Consider the following 16,984-nt stretch of genomic DNA (forward strand, 5'->3'; position numbering starts at 1 on the left):
GTGACCTGCTTAAAGAAAAGAAGCCAGGTTTCCGTCCTTGTTCCTGTGGAAGGAAGAGACTTGTCAAGATGTGAATTAGGTAGGTGAGAAGGAAGAGCGGAGAAAGAACCTCATAATTTCCTCCCTCAGAGGTGGACGGGAAGGAAGACAGCATCGCGAGCTTGGAGAGCAAAGATACAGTGCATTGCCAGCACACCCGCGGTCGCTCCGCGTCTCTTCGGACTCCCCCTAGTCTCTTGTCTTGACCTGCCAACGCGCGTGGCCTCGACATACGCACCAGGATGGGCTAGGGGAGCCAAGTGAGCACGGTGGACCACTGCGTCCCCTGAAATGAAAACTCAGCGGCGGGTCAGCGCGGGGGTGCGCGCGTTAATGTGCGAGGATGCGTGCGCCGTAGCCTCGACGCAGTTGGCCGGGAGCCGCCCTCGAAGCCGCCCCGCCCCAGCACCCCCGCCCCCCCATAAAGGCCGCGCTCGTCCCCGCCCCCCTCACAGCCCGGGAGCGCGGCCTGCCGGGGAGGTGGCTCCCGCGCTCCCCTCACGGTCGCGCTCGGCGCACTCGCACACTTGGAAGCGCCTCCCCGCGTCCCTGCTCTGCCCTCCTCTTGCTCTGCTCTTCTTTTCCTCACCACACATAGTCGCGGACCTACTGCCAATCCGCCTCTCTCGCTCTCCCTCTCCCTCAACATGACTGACTGGGAAGCCGTGGCTCAGGCAGAGCCGCTCTGCTGGCGCAGGCGGGAGGAGCAGGAGGATTATTAAATAACGCAGCTCGACTCTGCAACTGGGAGTGGAAAGAAGGAGCCCAACAGCCACGAAGGGGAGGGAGGACACAGGAGGGGGACCAGGAAGGACACCCCCGTGCCCCGAAGACATAAATCCCCGAGTGCCCGGGAGGAGCCTTAACGAGCGGCGCGGAACCCTCCAGGTAGTAACGCCCCCGGTGCCCCCGGTGGCGGGTCGCGTAGCCGCTGCGCCCAGGCCGACCCCGGCGGCCGCAGGGATGACCTCCCGGCAGGTGACCGCGACGTGCCTGGGCCGCGCGGGAGCAGCCCCCGCCCAGGCCCGGGGCGCCGGCCGCGGGCCCGGCGTGCTCAGCGCAAGGACCTGGCCTTGCGGGCGGGCGGGGTGGGGAGGACGCGGAGGGGCTCGCCCGCCACCGGCCCGCGACTCCCGGTGCTCTGCGTGGCCATTTCCCCCGCGCTCCTGTGAGGGTTATGCCCCGCGGCCGCGGCCGCCGCTCCGGGGCGAGGAGGAGCGCGGCCAGTCCGGGAGGCAAGAGTTGGCGAAGGCTTCGCGCCGCTGCTCTTCCCGGCCGCTCGCGTCCCGCAGGTAGGGGCGGCCGGCAGCGCGGGCGCCCGGGGCCGCGGCGCTGGGGCGGGGACGGCGGCGAAGGGGGAAGGGGAGGAGGGGGCGGGGAGCCCGGGGCTCTCTGAGGAGCCGCAGTGCCCGAGCCGGGACCGCCTCTCGCCTCCGCCTGCCTGTCCTCTGGCGCTGGCTTCCCGGATGGGAAGCGCGACCTTACCCTGAGGCAGCAGGAGCAGCGGCGAGTTGGAGTGAACAAATTGCTTTGTGGTGGCGCGTCACGGGCTCGCGGGGTGTGTGTGTGTGTGTGTGTGTGTGTGTGTGTGTGTTCGCGCTGGGGACCCATCCGTGCGCTGGTTCACCTGAGCAGCAAGTCAGCCTGGAGCTGAAACCGCAGGTGGCCCCCTGGCCCCTGCGTCGTTTGGCTTGTGTCCCCGGGATCCGCACACACGGTGCCAGCGAGGGGTAGGGGTGACGGAGGGATTTGTGAATGGTGCTTCTCTGCGCGTGGAGGCTGAGCCTTGCTGATGTAAGGGAGGAGGTATCCAGAGTGAGGAGAAAGGCTATTTATGGCAAAGAGTTGTGAAATTTCTTGGGGTTTCCTTCAGTGTATCCAGGGCTGCGCGCGCGCTCTCGTTCCTCTGTCCTCTCTCAGAATTAGAAGCTGATCAGCTTTTCTCTCCCCTCGCGTGGACCCCGGAATAGGAAATGAAGTGAGAAAATCACTCTTATTGTTACGAGTAGGAAAAAAAATGCTTCTTAGAAGTTACAGATTCCTTGCTTTTTAATGTTATTATGGCCCCATTTTCCATTCCTCTTACCTCTTCGGGCCCTCAGCAGGACTTACAGGACAGGAAATACCCACTTGGTTTCAACTGCTTTCATTTTTGAAATCTTTGCAGTTGAATACTTTCCCACTGAAATATGACACACAGTCTCCATTTCCCCCTCCCCCCTGCTATTAAAAATAATCTACACACATAATTTAAAGCTGGCGAGGACAGAGAAGACACCTAGGTGGTTCTGTTACTACTGATTCTTTAAAAACTGGCTATTAAGAAAAGAGCTAAAACACTGTTAATCTAGGTTACAACATAATTTGTTTTGGTTTTCCTTTTTGTTCACTTTGTTACAGGTACAAATGCCAAAGACATAACTCGAAGCTTAGAAATGACTAGGGGTGGTGCCCATCATCATGCTTTAGTAAAGTAATGTTTGTCCTTAAAAGTAGCAACCTGTGCTTTTATAGGACTGATGACTGGGTTGCGATAGTAGAATATTCTCCTTAATCTTTTGAACGGAGATGTCTCTAAGTGCCTACGAACACAGTGTTTTTAAAACATTAAAATTCCATGTTGTAACCACGCTTTCAATAATCTCACAGAGCAGAAACCAAAGTAAACTAGTCAACCTATCGTCAGAGTAATTTGTCTTCATTTGATATTGAGGAGATCCTTAATTTGATCAAAACAAACTGTTTTTCCCCCAGTTTGAACAGAGTTTCCTTAAGAGTCCTGTTCATTTGAAAGACAAAGTGCAGTTAAGGATTTGATCTTATGATATAGTTAGATTCATATTAGTTTAAAATACATTTTCAACATTAGCTCATGTGCAGCTTTTTACGTTAGGTTAGAACTTAGATGAAGAACCCCATTCATTGGAATGTAGAGATAATGGGTATTAAAAAATGTAACTGATGGGCAGTAACATTGCAATTGTTAAAAGTCATATTTATGAGTATTTTGTTCTTTGATATTGAAAGCAAATCAGCAACTATTTATTTAAAAATATTATACCATAGAATGTTAATTTACATCACTCATGAAGTAGAAAATGAAAAATTTATTATATTTTTACAATAATAGTTACTCAACTCTGTATTGCATCTCATTACTCATCACAATGTTCATAATCAAAGGCCTGTCATGTGCAAAGTACTGTCTAGACATTGTAGAGGAACACGAGATTCCCTTGTTCCCTATTTTTCAAGAACTTACTTGCCAGTTGAGAGGAATCTGATGCTAATACTTGAACGTAGAGTTAACAACCCATGACAATGAAAGATTACGTGTCTAATGAGTACTATAGGAGTTCAGAGCTTGACAGTAACACTTCATACTGGATTTTGTGGGGCTTCAGGGGGTAGGTAAGACTGACTTGATCTTGATCTTAAAGAATAAGTAGGATTAGTAGATTGTTAGTTTGTGGATAAGAAGAAATATAAAGTGTAAGATGTGAGTCTCCAGAAATTGTAGAAAAGACATAAGGGAAGATAAGTTTGTTTTGGAATAGATTTAGATATTGTGCAAAGTGCAGGGTGAGTCTTTTTTTGGTGTTGATCATTCTGTACATTCTATTCTTGGACTTCATTGTCAGGATTTTTGTACCTGAGAAGACAAATCTTTAACTTTATATTGCCTTTTAATAAACAATATGTACTTGTACTATTATAGTAGTACAATAGAGTACTTATAGAGAATATGTACTCTAAATATTTAAATATAGGCACATCACACTGAGGTGTCGAGTTGGTATTAATAACAAGATGGTGCATTTGCAATCTCTTTACAGCAAGGTGTTTTGGGTACTTCCTTAATCAAACCTTTTTATGTTTGCTCTAAAGAAGTAGTGTAATGTGGAAAACAACAACAGTATTAATTTAGCATTCAAGCATTCATTGAATGCTTAACGTTTTATACTTCACACAAAATGTATAACCCATTAAATGTTTCCTATAATATTTTCATTTTAAAGGTGCTAGATTTATTAGATATAATAGATAAGATTTTATTTTGTTTATTGTATGCATCCACGTAATAGTTCATCTATCCTTATATTATTTGCCGTGAATATAGAGCGATGATACTGGGCTTGTGGGGAACTTTTTAGAATTGTAGCAAAAATTTTAAGGATATTTTAACTATCTTCTTATGAGTAACTTGTATTAATAATAAGAGCATGACCTGTCTCTAAGTATTCTAAACTTATTTTTTCTTTGTATGAATACTTGTTATTTGTTTTTGGACAAACACAAAACTGTTTAAAATGCATTTCTTCATTTCAAAAGCACAAGCGAAAATATCTGAATTGACTTTAAGCCTGTCTATTCAATATGACACCCCAGAAGTATGTTATGGTGACAGTAAAGAAATTGTACAAATATTAGATATGACTTCCAATAAATAACCAAGTGGGATTCTTTCAGATCAGTAGAATTAAAATATTTTCATACATATATTTTGTTGACAGTGAATAGATAAGAGTTATTACAAAAGTGAAAGCCTATTAAAGCACCAATTTCATATTCCTGCAAGAATGGAGTGATTTCCAATGTAGTCAGGGTACAAACCAGCCTATCTGTTAATTGGTCCCTTTTGAGTTTGGTTTTTGGCTATATGTCACAGGTGTATCATTTCGATGATGTAACCTTGCCTACTGTATGACTGACAGTGTCTGTATGATTTCCCTATTGGGTAATGACAAAGTGTTTGCTTTATATTGAGGACATGCACTTCTGTCTGCAATAATATCTTCACTATGCAACAGCGTCAGTTAACAATAAAACTGGGGTGGGAGAAGAAGTGAGAAAAGATGAGGGGATTGAGGAAAAAACACTATAACGAAAGAAACATGTTTCACTATGAAGCTTAAACTACATATGAAAATGTAAAGCTGACCGTTTTAAGCTGCAGTTGATGCAGTACCAAGATATTGTTTTCAGTCTTATTTTAGACAACCACAATGCATTTCAAGTTGTTTCTGTGTTGGCTAAATTAAAAAAAAAATGTGGTTGGAAATATTTGATATGATATTAAAATCATATCTTTGATATGATGTTAAAAATTGTTAAAAGATTTGTGCTTTAAATCATTGACAAATGAAGTTGTTTGGCCAAATTCCTGGCCCTACATCTAGATTTACTTAAAATGTGGCTCTTGGTTTTGCTTTACATTGCATTAATAATTTAAAAATTTTAGTTAAACTGATTAAAATTTTTAAATTTTTTAACTATGCTTTGATACTAAGTATAGTCCAAAGGTCTTTTACAAAGAAACATTTTATTATTTAATGGCAAATACCTAAGCCAGTGCAACAACAGTAGCACCTGTGAACTTGTTAAAATGCCAAATCTGGAGCCCAACCACAGAATGAATCAAAAACCTGGGGTGGGGTCCTCTATGTGATTTATTTATTTATTTATTTTTGAAGCAGAGTCTTACTCTGTTGCCCTGGTTAGAGTAGAGTGGCATCAACACAGCTCACCACAACCTCAAACTTCTGGGCTCAAGCGATCCTCCTGCCTCAGCCTCTGGAGTAGCTGGGACTACAGGTGCGTGCTATGACGCCTGCCTAATTTTTCTATTTTTTGTAGAGACAGGGTCTTGATCTTGCTCAGGCTGGTCTTGAACTCCTGAGCTCAAGTGATCCTTGGCCTCCTAGAGTGCTAGGATTACAGGTGTGAGCCACCACACCCAGCCTCTATGTGATTCTTATGTACTCTAAAGTTTAAGAACCGCTGACCTAAAGTATTTTAGAGTGAAATTTGAAGGCTGTGTCTTCTACTGTTTTCTGTCTAAGTACTTTCCTCAACTGGTAGTAAACTAAAGTTTAACTTTTTAGTCTTGGGAAATATTACACCCTCTATCAAAAGATTTTCACTTTAACTGTGTTTTTTGACCACATTTTAAGTGAGTTTTCAATTCCTTTGCACACAATTGCTGTTGGTTGGGGAGGGACTACATGAGAATTTAACTGGATGTAATGACCCCAAGCTGGACCTGATTGGTAGTCATTTGTATAGGAACATGGAATACACTAGTGTATTAAAATAAAAGTTGACCGTTTTCTGTTTAGTCTTGTGGAATTTTATGTGATGTTTTTGGTCTTGTCATGTAGTAATCATCTTTTTCTGTGTAAGATTACAGTTATTTTAACAGTATAATAATAACATCACACATGTGGAATGTTCTCAGAGTCTTACTGCTGAAATACGTTTTAGATCACAGCTCTACATCTTTCAAGATTACCGATAATGTGTTCACATTCTGTGCCTCTTTTAGTACCGCTGTCCCTCTCCCCCTTCCCCCAAACCTTGCTTCTCTACTTCAGGTATGAACTCAGTCTTCACTTCCCTAAGGATACCTTTATTGGCTGCCTTTGCTACATCAGTTGCCCTGTTATATGTAGTTTTAGTTCCATATTCCTCTACCTTGTGGTACTTATTGAAATTTTAATTTTACATGTATTTATGTGATTGATTGAATATTGTTTCATCAGGGTTAGCAGTGCCCAGCATGTATTACATTAGATTAGATAAATATTGCTTAAATAAATGACTAAGCATCTATGCCTTCATTCTAAGGATTTTTTATTTTTTCCAGAGAAAGGCACTTTAAGAAACTTTAAAAATAAAGGGATTCCTAGAATATTTGTAAACATAAGTATTTTTTGCTATGTTTCAAATGATGATATATTATTTTATTAACAACAATAGCCATGGCTATAATGTGCTGAACACTTCTTACATGATAAGAAGTGTGTATGTTATGTCATGTAATTCTTCTAATATTGTGAAGTTGGTTTTATGCTTATATTAAAGATGAAAAAACTGAGTCTCTTTTGTGTGGTCTGCCAAACTATCTAGACCAAACATTGTAATTTTTTTTGTTACAATGATATGAATCCAGTAGGCAGAGAAAGTTTGAAGGAGGAGTATATACCTTTCCTTTATTCCTAATTTAGCTCAGGGGCTAGCAGCAATATCTGTGTATTGCTTCTCCTTTTCCACCATCTTCAATGATGATGCTGTTCCTTCTTGGGTCATTGGAATAGGTGATGGGAGACTTGCAAGGCTGATACTTCCATGTTTTTATTTCCAGTACTGATACTGTATACCCTCAGTACCCTTCAGTCACAATCCTTTTACCGCATCTTGTCAGAATCTCTGAATTCTATAATAAGAATTTAAGACATAGCCAAGTATAATTTTGCAAATGCATACCTTTATACAGAGAATGCTCAAACATTAGATATTCTACTACATATTTGGAGACATGCAGCTTATCTTTTAAGAGTCACAAAGAGCTTTGAGCACCTTGCTCAAAAAAAAGTTGATCTTAGGTGTTAGCTATGGATCCAGCTTTCTTCCCATGAAAAGGAAACATGTCCATGTGTACTATCGAACTTAATTTAGTTTCTATTGACTTACAATCTTTACTTCATCTATTTAAATGTAGGTTTACTCAATGTTTGAGTGTTTGTAGCAAGGGAAATATTTACAGGCTGATTTCATAAAAGTCCATGGACAGAGAGTTAAATTTGGTTATTCTGAAGCCCTTGACTAGACTAATTGTATAACATTATCTGTTTTACAATGTGTTTAAATCAGTCACTAACATGAATAAAATCAGATGCATAATATCAAGGAGAAAAAGACAATTTTTTTTTAAACTAAGTATTTCACTTCTGGCCTATTTTGTAGCTTTTGTAAAAATCTGCTTCTCTTATTGGGACTATTGAATCATAAACTTGAGTCTCAGCCATGCCGCTGATTCAGGAGCATTCCTTTTATGTGGTAAGAATATCGACTGGTTTCTAGCACAGCACAAGCAACCTTTGACAGTCAGCTGTAATATTATAGCATAATTCTAGTAATTAGACTTCTTTCTTATAATTGAACTGATTTCTTACCTAATATTTTCTCTTGTGTCTTAATAAATAACTCAATCTCACCATTTCTCCCAGCATTTGAGCAAGGCCTTTCTTTTTTATTTTTTTTTTAAAGACGTCTAACCAGGTTACCCAGGCTGGTCTTGAACTCCTAGGCTTAAGTGATCCTCCCGCGTTGGCCTCCCAGAGTGGTAGGAGTACAGATAGGAGCCACTGCACCCGGCCCAACAAGGCCTTTCTTTTGACAGAGTTTTCTGTATTTCTTTAAAGAATGGGATCCTGTCTCTGAAACCATCTCATTTCCTGAGCCATTTTATCTGCTAGCAAACTCCCCAAAATCACAACTACTTTCCTGGATCTCTAAACATTGCCAGCTGTTAGAGGTATGCTTCATTTTAATCCTCACTCTTGGACTTCAGTGATACCAGCTACTTAGGGCATGTTGCCATGCCCCCAAATGCTCAGTCTGGTTGAACTTCTTGGGAGTATTCACAACTGTGCCTCTATAGTGCTTTCCAGACTATAGTGTAAGTCTAGTACCAGATTATGACCACCACCAGACTGCCTCATTTTGCTGCACATAACCTTTCCTTACTTGGCTGTGTCCTAATATAGAGCTACTCATTCATCATCATTGACAACAAACATTTTATAAATGTTTGTTACAAACAAATCAATCAGTTTCAAAAAGAATGGATCTCCTATTTATATAATCTTAAAGTATAAATTGTAGGTAACTTATGTTTGCAGAACAGCTTAATCTATAATAAATGAAATACATGTTATTCTATGTCTTGTCTGGTGCCCAAATGTGATATGCGTATACAAATATGTGCACAATGTGCATATGAATTCTTTAGAATTTGCCTATTTCCCTTTTTCTAGTCATTTGTTAATTTCAAGATGATCTGGCTCTTCTGCATTTGACTTCATAACGTTATTTGAATATTGTGTGTTTGGAATGTAGAACAGATGAAGAAATACATTCCAGACAGTGAGGTGCCTTCTCTAATTTTCCCCATTTATTAATGAAACTTAGCACTATTTCTGTGCTCAAGAAGTGTTTGTTAAGCCAATTGTGCTACCTTAATTCAATCTTTATGGGTGTAGCAGTGATATATCTTCCTTATTAACCAAATTCAGACTAAATTGTCATATTTACATACCCGTTCAATGAAATTAGCTCTTTTTTGGAAATAGTTAAGTATTGTGATTCTGTTAATGAGTTTTTACTGTGTGTGTTGGGGGGTGGTTGTTTTTTGCAATAATAGCAAACAATGTACTATAAACCTTTAATCAAATTTCCAAATAAAACCAAACCAAACATGAATTAGAGGCATGGCAAAAATAAATGCAAATGTAAGTGTTAACATTCTAGGCAATTATTCCTTTAGAAAATTATTGTTATGTTTGTTTAGTTTTGTTTATATCAGATATGTAAATTACCAGAGCATTAAGTCTGAAATATGAAATGTATTGAGTGCACTTTTATAGTATACAATATTTTTCAAGACATTTAGGAAAAGTTTGAAGGGAGGAAAGCATCCCAGAAACATCAGATGACAAGGTTAGGAAAAGGAAGAAAATACGTCTAACCTGAACTCAAATTGAATCTTAGAAATGCAGGCTAAGAGTAACTTATTGTAGGTAAAGTTTCCATATATTTTATAGTTAACAAAGCCAGTAGGTTTTTGCATTAAGATTCATACATTTTCAAAGGAATGTTGCCTATTAGATAGCTCAAGAATAGTTTTTTTTTTGATTTTTAATATTGTACTCATATGCAATAGACTGAAGAGTACTAAAAGTATTCATTAATAAATGAGTTCTGTAAAAATTAGAAGGTAACTCCTCTAAGATTAATCTTAAAAATAAAGTATAGATTACTAAATTGGGCCATTGAAGAAAATGTTTCACATTTGCATACAAGTATATAAACTTTTATTAATAGCAACATTATGACTAAAATTGACTTTGAGGTATGTCTTGCAGTGTTCCTCAAGGTGTAAATATAGTGGTATTGGGGAGATAGCTTCTTCATCAACAGCATTCCTGTTTCTAGAAGGGTGAAGGACCCTGGAGTGGGAACGTCTAAGTTGATTGCAGGGACAGGGTCATATGAAGCCCAAGCCCTGCTTGAAACACCGAGGGGACAAAGGCCCCAGAGCGCTAACCATCCAGACAAGAAAAGGAAGGAATTGCCTCCCAGCATGTTTCTGAGGAGAGGCAGGTTCATTAGACGGTGATACAGAAAGCAGCCTCAGAGGTCTAATGCAGGAAATAAATGGATGAGTTATGTTAGAAGCCAAAGGGTTTTAATTTGAATTTAAAACGGATTGGTAAATTCGAAACTCTGGAGATCCTCTAATCCCTCTTCCAATTTGCTAGACCTCTGTCTGTACAATCACTTTGATACTACGGAGCTATCCAGGGTACTAAATCCTGTTGCCCTCTCTTGCAAAAGTGCAAAATATATTGTTTTTATGTTAATCCTAGAGTTGCTGTTGCAGATGCTACATCCTTACTTGGAGTTATTAACCTGCCATCATTTATTATAGTGGGTCCTTCAAGGCTCCATTCAAAGGTAAATTTGAAGCCCCCAGCTCAATCTCATGCAAGAAGCCTGTTCTGATTTCCAGTAAGAGCCTGTGTATATCACTGTCGAATCTCTATTTAAAGAATCATTATTCACTACGCGTTTGTACTTCTTGCCCACTATTGTGAGCTGTATAGGGGTAGGGATTTTTAAAATTTTATTTTCTTTCCCCACCAGCTGATCTAAATCAGAGATGTGAAGATCCTCAGTAAGTGAGAAATGAATGAATAAATGCACTACTGCTTAAGAATGACTTGGATTTTGGCCATGGCATGTGAGCTACTTCCGGTGCTAGTCACAGTCCTGAATAATACCTAGGCTCACTTTGAATATTGCCCTCCCTGCCTATTTCATAGACTGAAAATTTACTCTTAATTTGGAGCCGAATAACCTATAATGTCTAAAAGTCTTAAAGAAAAATGAAAAGACTACAGGAGCTGTGGCATCTAAAACACGTGCATTTGGGGATTGGTGAGGTCTAAGAAAGCAAGAAGCTGTGATGTAGGCTTATTTGGCAAACGGAGGTCAAAGGAGAGTCTGTTTTTTGTTACTTCCTCAAACCAGAATTAGGAACATCCACTCCACATTCACTTTCGAAGGCCTCTGGGATATGTCATTTTCTCCTACTTCTTACAGCTCAGAGTCACATTTTGAAATGTTCACAAATCTAAAGTCATGTAAGACTGACAGAATTCTTTCATTCAGCACTCAAATGTTAGTATATTTTGGTTAGTGAGACAGGTATGTTTCCTATCCTTCTGAAGCTTAGAATTTATTTCCTGGTTGCAGAACCTATATAATCATGATCTTGGTGAGAATGAAAGTTGGTAGGCTTCTTTTTGTTTCTTCTTGCAGCCACATTTGTGACTTCCTAGCTTGCCACACAGAGTGAGTGTGCTTGTTTCCACTACTCCACCTCACACACGTATCGTTGCCCTGAATTTCCAATGTGGTAATAAAGGACTATGTCGTCATAGAAAAACTATTTTATTTACATGTAAGACATTCTGTCACCAGTGATGTTGGTAAATTGTGTGCCTGTATAAATCTTCTTTTAAAGAAGAAAGTGATGCAGTTCACACCCCTATCAAAAACCAGTACATATTATTGAATTAAAAATTTTTGCTGGATTGTTTTTTTGACACTAAGTCAAACTTGTATCAATCTTTGTTACGTGTGTGTATGTACAAACATACACAGGTATGTAGTAATTGATTTCTTATCATTAAATCTCTCTTGTATAACTTTCTTCTAATAATGCAGGTATTTTCAGCTTATATTTTTGAGGGGGAAGGGTTAGGTGTTAGTCAGTATTATCCAGAGAAACAGAACCAACAGGAGATGAATGCGTGTGTGTGTGTATATATATTAATATATATAATCTATCTACCTATCAAAAGATTTATGTTAAGGAACTGGCTCATATGGTAAAGGCTGTGGCGCTGACTGGCAGGATTGAACTCAGGTAGATTTCTATGTTGTAGTCTCGAGGCAGAATTCTTTCTTCTCCAGGAAACTGCAGTTTATGTTCTTGAGGCCTTCAACTGATTGGATGAGAAACAGCAACATAATCAAGGGCAATTTGTTTTACTTAAAGGATTATAGACATTAATCACCTCTACAGAATACCTTTACGGCAATATCTAGAGCTGTGTTTGATCAAAGAACTTGGCGTCATAGCCTGGCCAAGTTGACACACAAAATTAACCATCCCAGGGGGTGAAGGATAATATGTTAACAAGCCTTTTTGGTTTACCTGATATGTAGGTGTATACATATTTTTCCTTTGGCCAGAGTTATTTTAGCATTGGTCAGTTATTGGCATATGTAGACACAAGTCATCATTCATTTGTTCTTTATTCATTTATTAAGCATGTGATATGTGTAAGAGATAATGCTATGCAAATGAATACTTTGAAGAAAATGAATGACAGAGGCCATATCTTCTAAGTGTGTTAACTGTAGTGGAAGAACCACAAATTTATTATTAGATACCTGTATGGTAAATAAATTTGTGGAGTGAAAATGTGCATTTTTCAGCTTTGCCAATTTAATGTCATTTTTCCCGTGAGCAACCAAAAAAACTTATGTCAAGTGTTAATATGCCACATTATTATGCTTATTAGTTTAACAATGAGTCATATGTAAAATTGGATTATGAAGGGTGTACTTGCTCACTGCAGGTCAACTTTATTTGGACAATGTTGGCTATGCATACATTTATTTTAGCACATTAAAGGATTTGTATCTGTTTTACCTGTGCAAAAATGATTCAGTATATACTCAGAGAGGTCTGACAAGTGGACTGTCATGTTTTTTGATAGTCTTCTTATTTATATAGCATAGCACAATAAATGTTTTATTAACTCTAAATGGGTGTTTTTAATGACACTTTCATATTTCAAAACTATGTTTTGTTTCTATTTTTTTATTCAGTGACTATACTCTTGTCTGCCTAGCTTTTGAGGCCCTTTGTAAGCTCGCCATACTTTGTTAATCCAAACACAGATCTTCTATTTTCTTAAGGTCATGTAACTTAGAGCACCCTTACACACCCAGCATACACATTTAATCCTTTCTGTTTTATGCAAATCTCAGCTGTCACTATAGGCCTAACTCCATGAAACCTTCCATGACGACTTTAACCCTCCTGGGGAGTTTCCTTTGCAGCACTCCAAGTTGTAAGTAATACCTGGTTGGCACCAGGCAATTAAGTAGAGTCTGTTCTGCTACAGTGCATTTTTCTGTAATGCGAATTAGCTCCTACATGATAGGTAAATAGGGGAATTATGTTATTAAAATGTGGAAGTTGTTTCATGTGTGGTTTTTTTTCTCCAGCATATTTGTACTTAACTTCACCAAATAACTACAGCTGAATACAAAGTATACTAATAGAGGGATATGATATCGTTTATTTACCCCATGTCCTGTTACTGATGTGGCGAGACCACAATTTTACCTTATTGTATGGCTTTTCTCAATCTGTACAGCCACTGCTATCTTCACCTTTTTTATAGAGGAAAACGTTTATGTATTTTCTGTATTATTATTTTCTTTATTAAGAATTTTACATGTCCTTTTAGACATATATGATTTTTATAAAAATTGTGTTTTTGATTAGAACTTTGTGTTACAAGTTGCATAGATTGTGAATGTTTCTGCTATAGCTCTCTTTTTGGGATAAGCCCTGTTATATTTATTGCTCAGTTTTTCAGAATGAGAGAGCACATATATTGCAATAGCAATAATTAAATTTATTTCATATCACTTGATATTTATTCAACATCCACTATGTGTCACCCACTAGTACTAATGTAGGATGTATGAAAAGTGAGCAAGGCTTACTTTTTTGTACACCGGACCCTCTAAACAAAAATCCTAAATGGTGGCGGTTGTATTTCTTAGCTCAGTTGAAGGGGAGGAAGAGAGACAATAAATAACTGACTTTCTTGCATGTTCTTCCCTCTGCCTGTAATGCTTTCCTATTCCTGTCTTATTTAACCAATTTCTTCCCAAACTTCATATCTCAACTCAGTCATCACTTCTTCCTACTGTTTTAAGCTCTCATAGCAGCCTGCACTGTGCACTTTTATTTCATAGCACCTAAGATAGCTGTAAATTTACAATTATTTATGAGACTATTTAAATAATATCTTTCTTCCTTTTTAGACCGCAAGCCCCAAGAAAGCAGAGACCATGTTTATTTTTTCCCACCATGGTGTTTCCATTTCCTAGCAAGCACACATACAGATATTAATGTACATTATAAATGTATTGTATATATTGTATATACATGTATGGATATGTCAGGTAGTCAGTATATTTTAGGTAGATGAATGGATTAATGGATAAAGTAATTTTCCTTTAATTCTTTATAACAAATGAATCTTGAATGTGCTTCCTAGAGTCAGTCAGTTGTTTTTTCCTGTTCACATCTCTTTCGTTATCACCACATTTCCTGGTCTGTACACCCAGTGCTTGTAAAGGCCACTTCAGCACTCAAACTATAAGATATCTTTTTTAAAAGTGAAAGATATCAACTACTTGTCAGGTTGCTTCATCTATTGTTTGTTCTCCCAAAACATAACAGTTGGCTTTGTATCTTGAAATCTTATTTTAGAATAGCTCACAGCTTTCCTGAACTTACTGCCATGCCTTGCCTGTTCAAGTTATAGGTAGGTGATGTTCGGATTCTTGCCAGGGCAACTTGATTGTAGAAGGAAAACTTTACTATCATTGGATTAATTATAATCTCAAATCTTGTGGATCATATCTTTGTTTCCCATTAAATAGGACACGCAGGTGATGAGATTATTTTAAGTGAAACATCATTAAGTCAAGTACCTGTGCGTGAACATATACCTATTGTAACATTCATTCCACCATCCGCTATTAACAATTGCTTCACTGCCACTGCCTTGGATATAAATTACCTGGAGGTGTTGTGCATGAGGACCAGATTTACTTAGTGTACCTGTGAATGGCTGAGTAAACTCTTGTTTAAGTAGTGGAGAAAGATAAAAGTGATAAAGTAGTGGAATATAATCAGAGCATATATAGTCATTATTTCATACATGAAATACCAACTGGATTCTTTGTGACCTTGATGATTTATATTATTTAGAGAATACAGAATAATAATCACATAGTGTTTTACACTTTTTATATACCACAATTACATGCAACCAATTTCAGATATTGAGACTATGTGGTATATTTTACTAGATTATGTAGTAATCGCTGAATAATATGCCTATGGAAAAATTTCATTTAAAGTATTTCATTCTAATGCTTGGTTTCCTCTTTGTGAATTCAAATGCTCCATCTATTCATTTTGGTCAGTTGTATATTTTTTGTATTATCCAATACTTAAATAATTACTATCTAATTTTCTAAAACCCAGCCAAAGATATCTAAACTCATCTAAACCCAATCTGTCTAAATGAATTACTGCTGAGTAGTATTTCTACATAATTTTAGGGCCATTATTATTTTTATTTCAGTAAAGAGGCTACTTTCTGGCTACATATGGTTTAATTCTGATAAGAAATGTTTGATGGCCAATAAACTTCCAGATATCAAGTAATATTATAAAAAGTTAAATATTTTATTTCTTTGTGCTTAATAGATGACATTTGAAATGCTAATCCTCTTCTTGTGTTACCTTCTACCTTTAAAATATTCTAATCTCATAGGTTCCAAATAGATTTCAAATCAAAATCTCAGAGAAGTAGAGCACTTTTCCAATTTAACAAACAAAATAACATCATATTTTATGCATAGGGTAACTCCAACTAAGTGATTGTGGAATGCTACATAGTCAAAATAATACTTAAATAATTAAAGAGTTATATTATTAACTAAAACTAGGAAGGGCAAAAAAATAATGGTAGTCCTATCTGCCTTTTTGTCATATGTTATTGCCTTTAAAATAAAATTTCATTTTTCTATTAGTGTGCTTTTCAGTTTTATGCTCTGCACTCATTGTTAGATTCACATTGTCCATAGGCTTGGGCTGACTCACTCTATTTAACAATCCAATATATATTGTACTGAAAATGATTTTTTTTTTTTTTTTTTTTTTTTTTGAGACAGAGTCTCACTTTGTTGCCCTGGCTAGAGTGAGTGCCATGACGTCAGCCTAGCTCACAGCAACCTCAAACTCCTGGGCTCAAGCAATCCTCCTGCCTCAGCCTCCCGAGTAGCTGGGACTACAGGCATGCGCCACCATGCCCAGCTAATTTTTTCTATATATTTTTAGCTGTCCAATTAATTTCTTTCTATTTTTGGTAGAGACGGGGTTTCGCTCTTGCTCAGGCTGGTTTCGAACTCCTGAGCTCCAACAATCCGCCCGCCTCGGCCTCCCAGACTGCTAGGATTACAGGCGTGAGCCACCACGCCTGGCCATGATTTTGTTTTTAAAATTAACATCTATATATATAGGAACTGACCGTAGATGTCTAAACTGTAGAGGAATATGCAATCTTTGTTTTAAAGATCATTTTATAGATTTTTTTATTATTGTTTTGACTATATCAATACGTTTTCTACCTACAAAATGTCTTGTAATGAAAATTATATATTTTTTTTAGTATGTTTTCATTCTTTGGAATTTTAAAACTCTGGAGCTAAAACTCAGCATTTTTGTCTAATATGAGCAATAAAAATAAGAAATAAAATTTTACAGATTATGAAATTTTAAAAATAAGACCAGAATTTTCATCTTATGCTGATCCATGCACTCATAGGCATTTAGGATGAATTTTTCTTGTGACATTGACAGATGAAGAAAGAGCTGATAGATTTCTTGAAATAATCTGTGAACCACTAGTATGTAGTTTAAGAGTTGGCATTTGCTGAAAGCTAGTTATTATTAAGTATCTCTGAATAACACACTTATCTCCCCAAAACTTAA

General features: G+C 38.2%; 1 protein-coding gene across 1 annotated transcript in view; it reads left to right on the plus strand.

Annotated features, from left to right (window-relative positions):
- The first annotated feature begins 696 nt into the window (after window positions 1–696).
- The window catches only part of CCSER1 (coiled-coil serine-rich protein 1), a 929,337-nt gene continuing 913,049 nt past the window's right edge, over window positions 697–16,984 (plus strand). Inside the window, exon 1 of the mRNA XM_012647181.1 lies at window positions 697–927. The gene's annotated coding sequence lies outside the window, so the exon portion shown is untranslated. The remainder of the gene's footprint in view (window positions 928–16,984) is intronic.

Source organism: Propithecus coquereli, unplaced genomic scaffold (assembly GCF_000956105.1).
Source record: "Propithecus coquereli isolate 6110/MARCELLA unplaced genomic scaffold, Pcoq_1.0 Scaffold26, whole genome shotgun sequence".
NCBI lineage: Eukaryota > Metazoa > Chordata > Mammalia > Primates > Indriidae > Propithecus > Propithecus coquereli.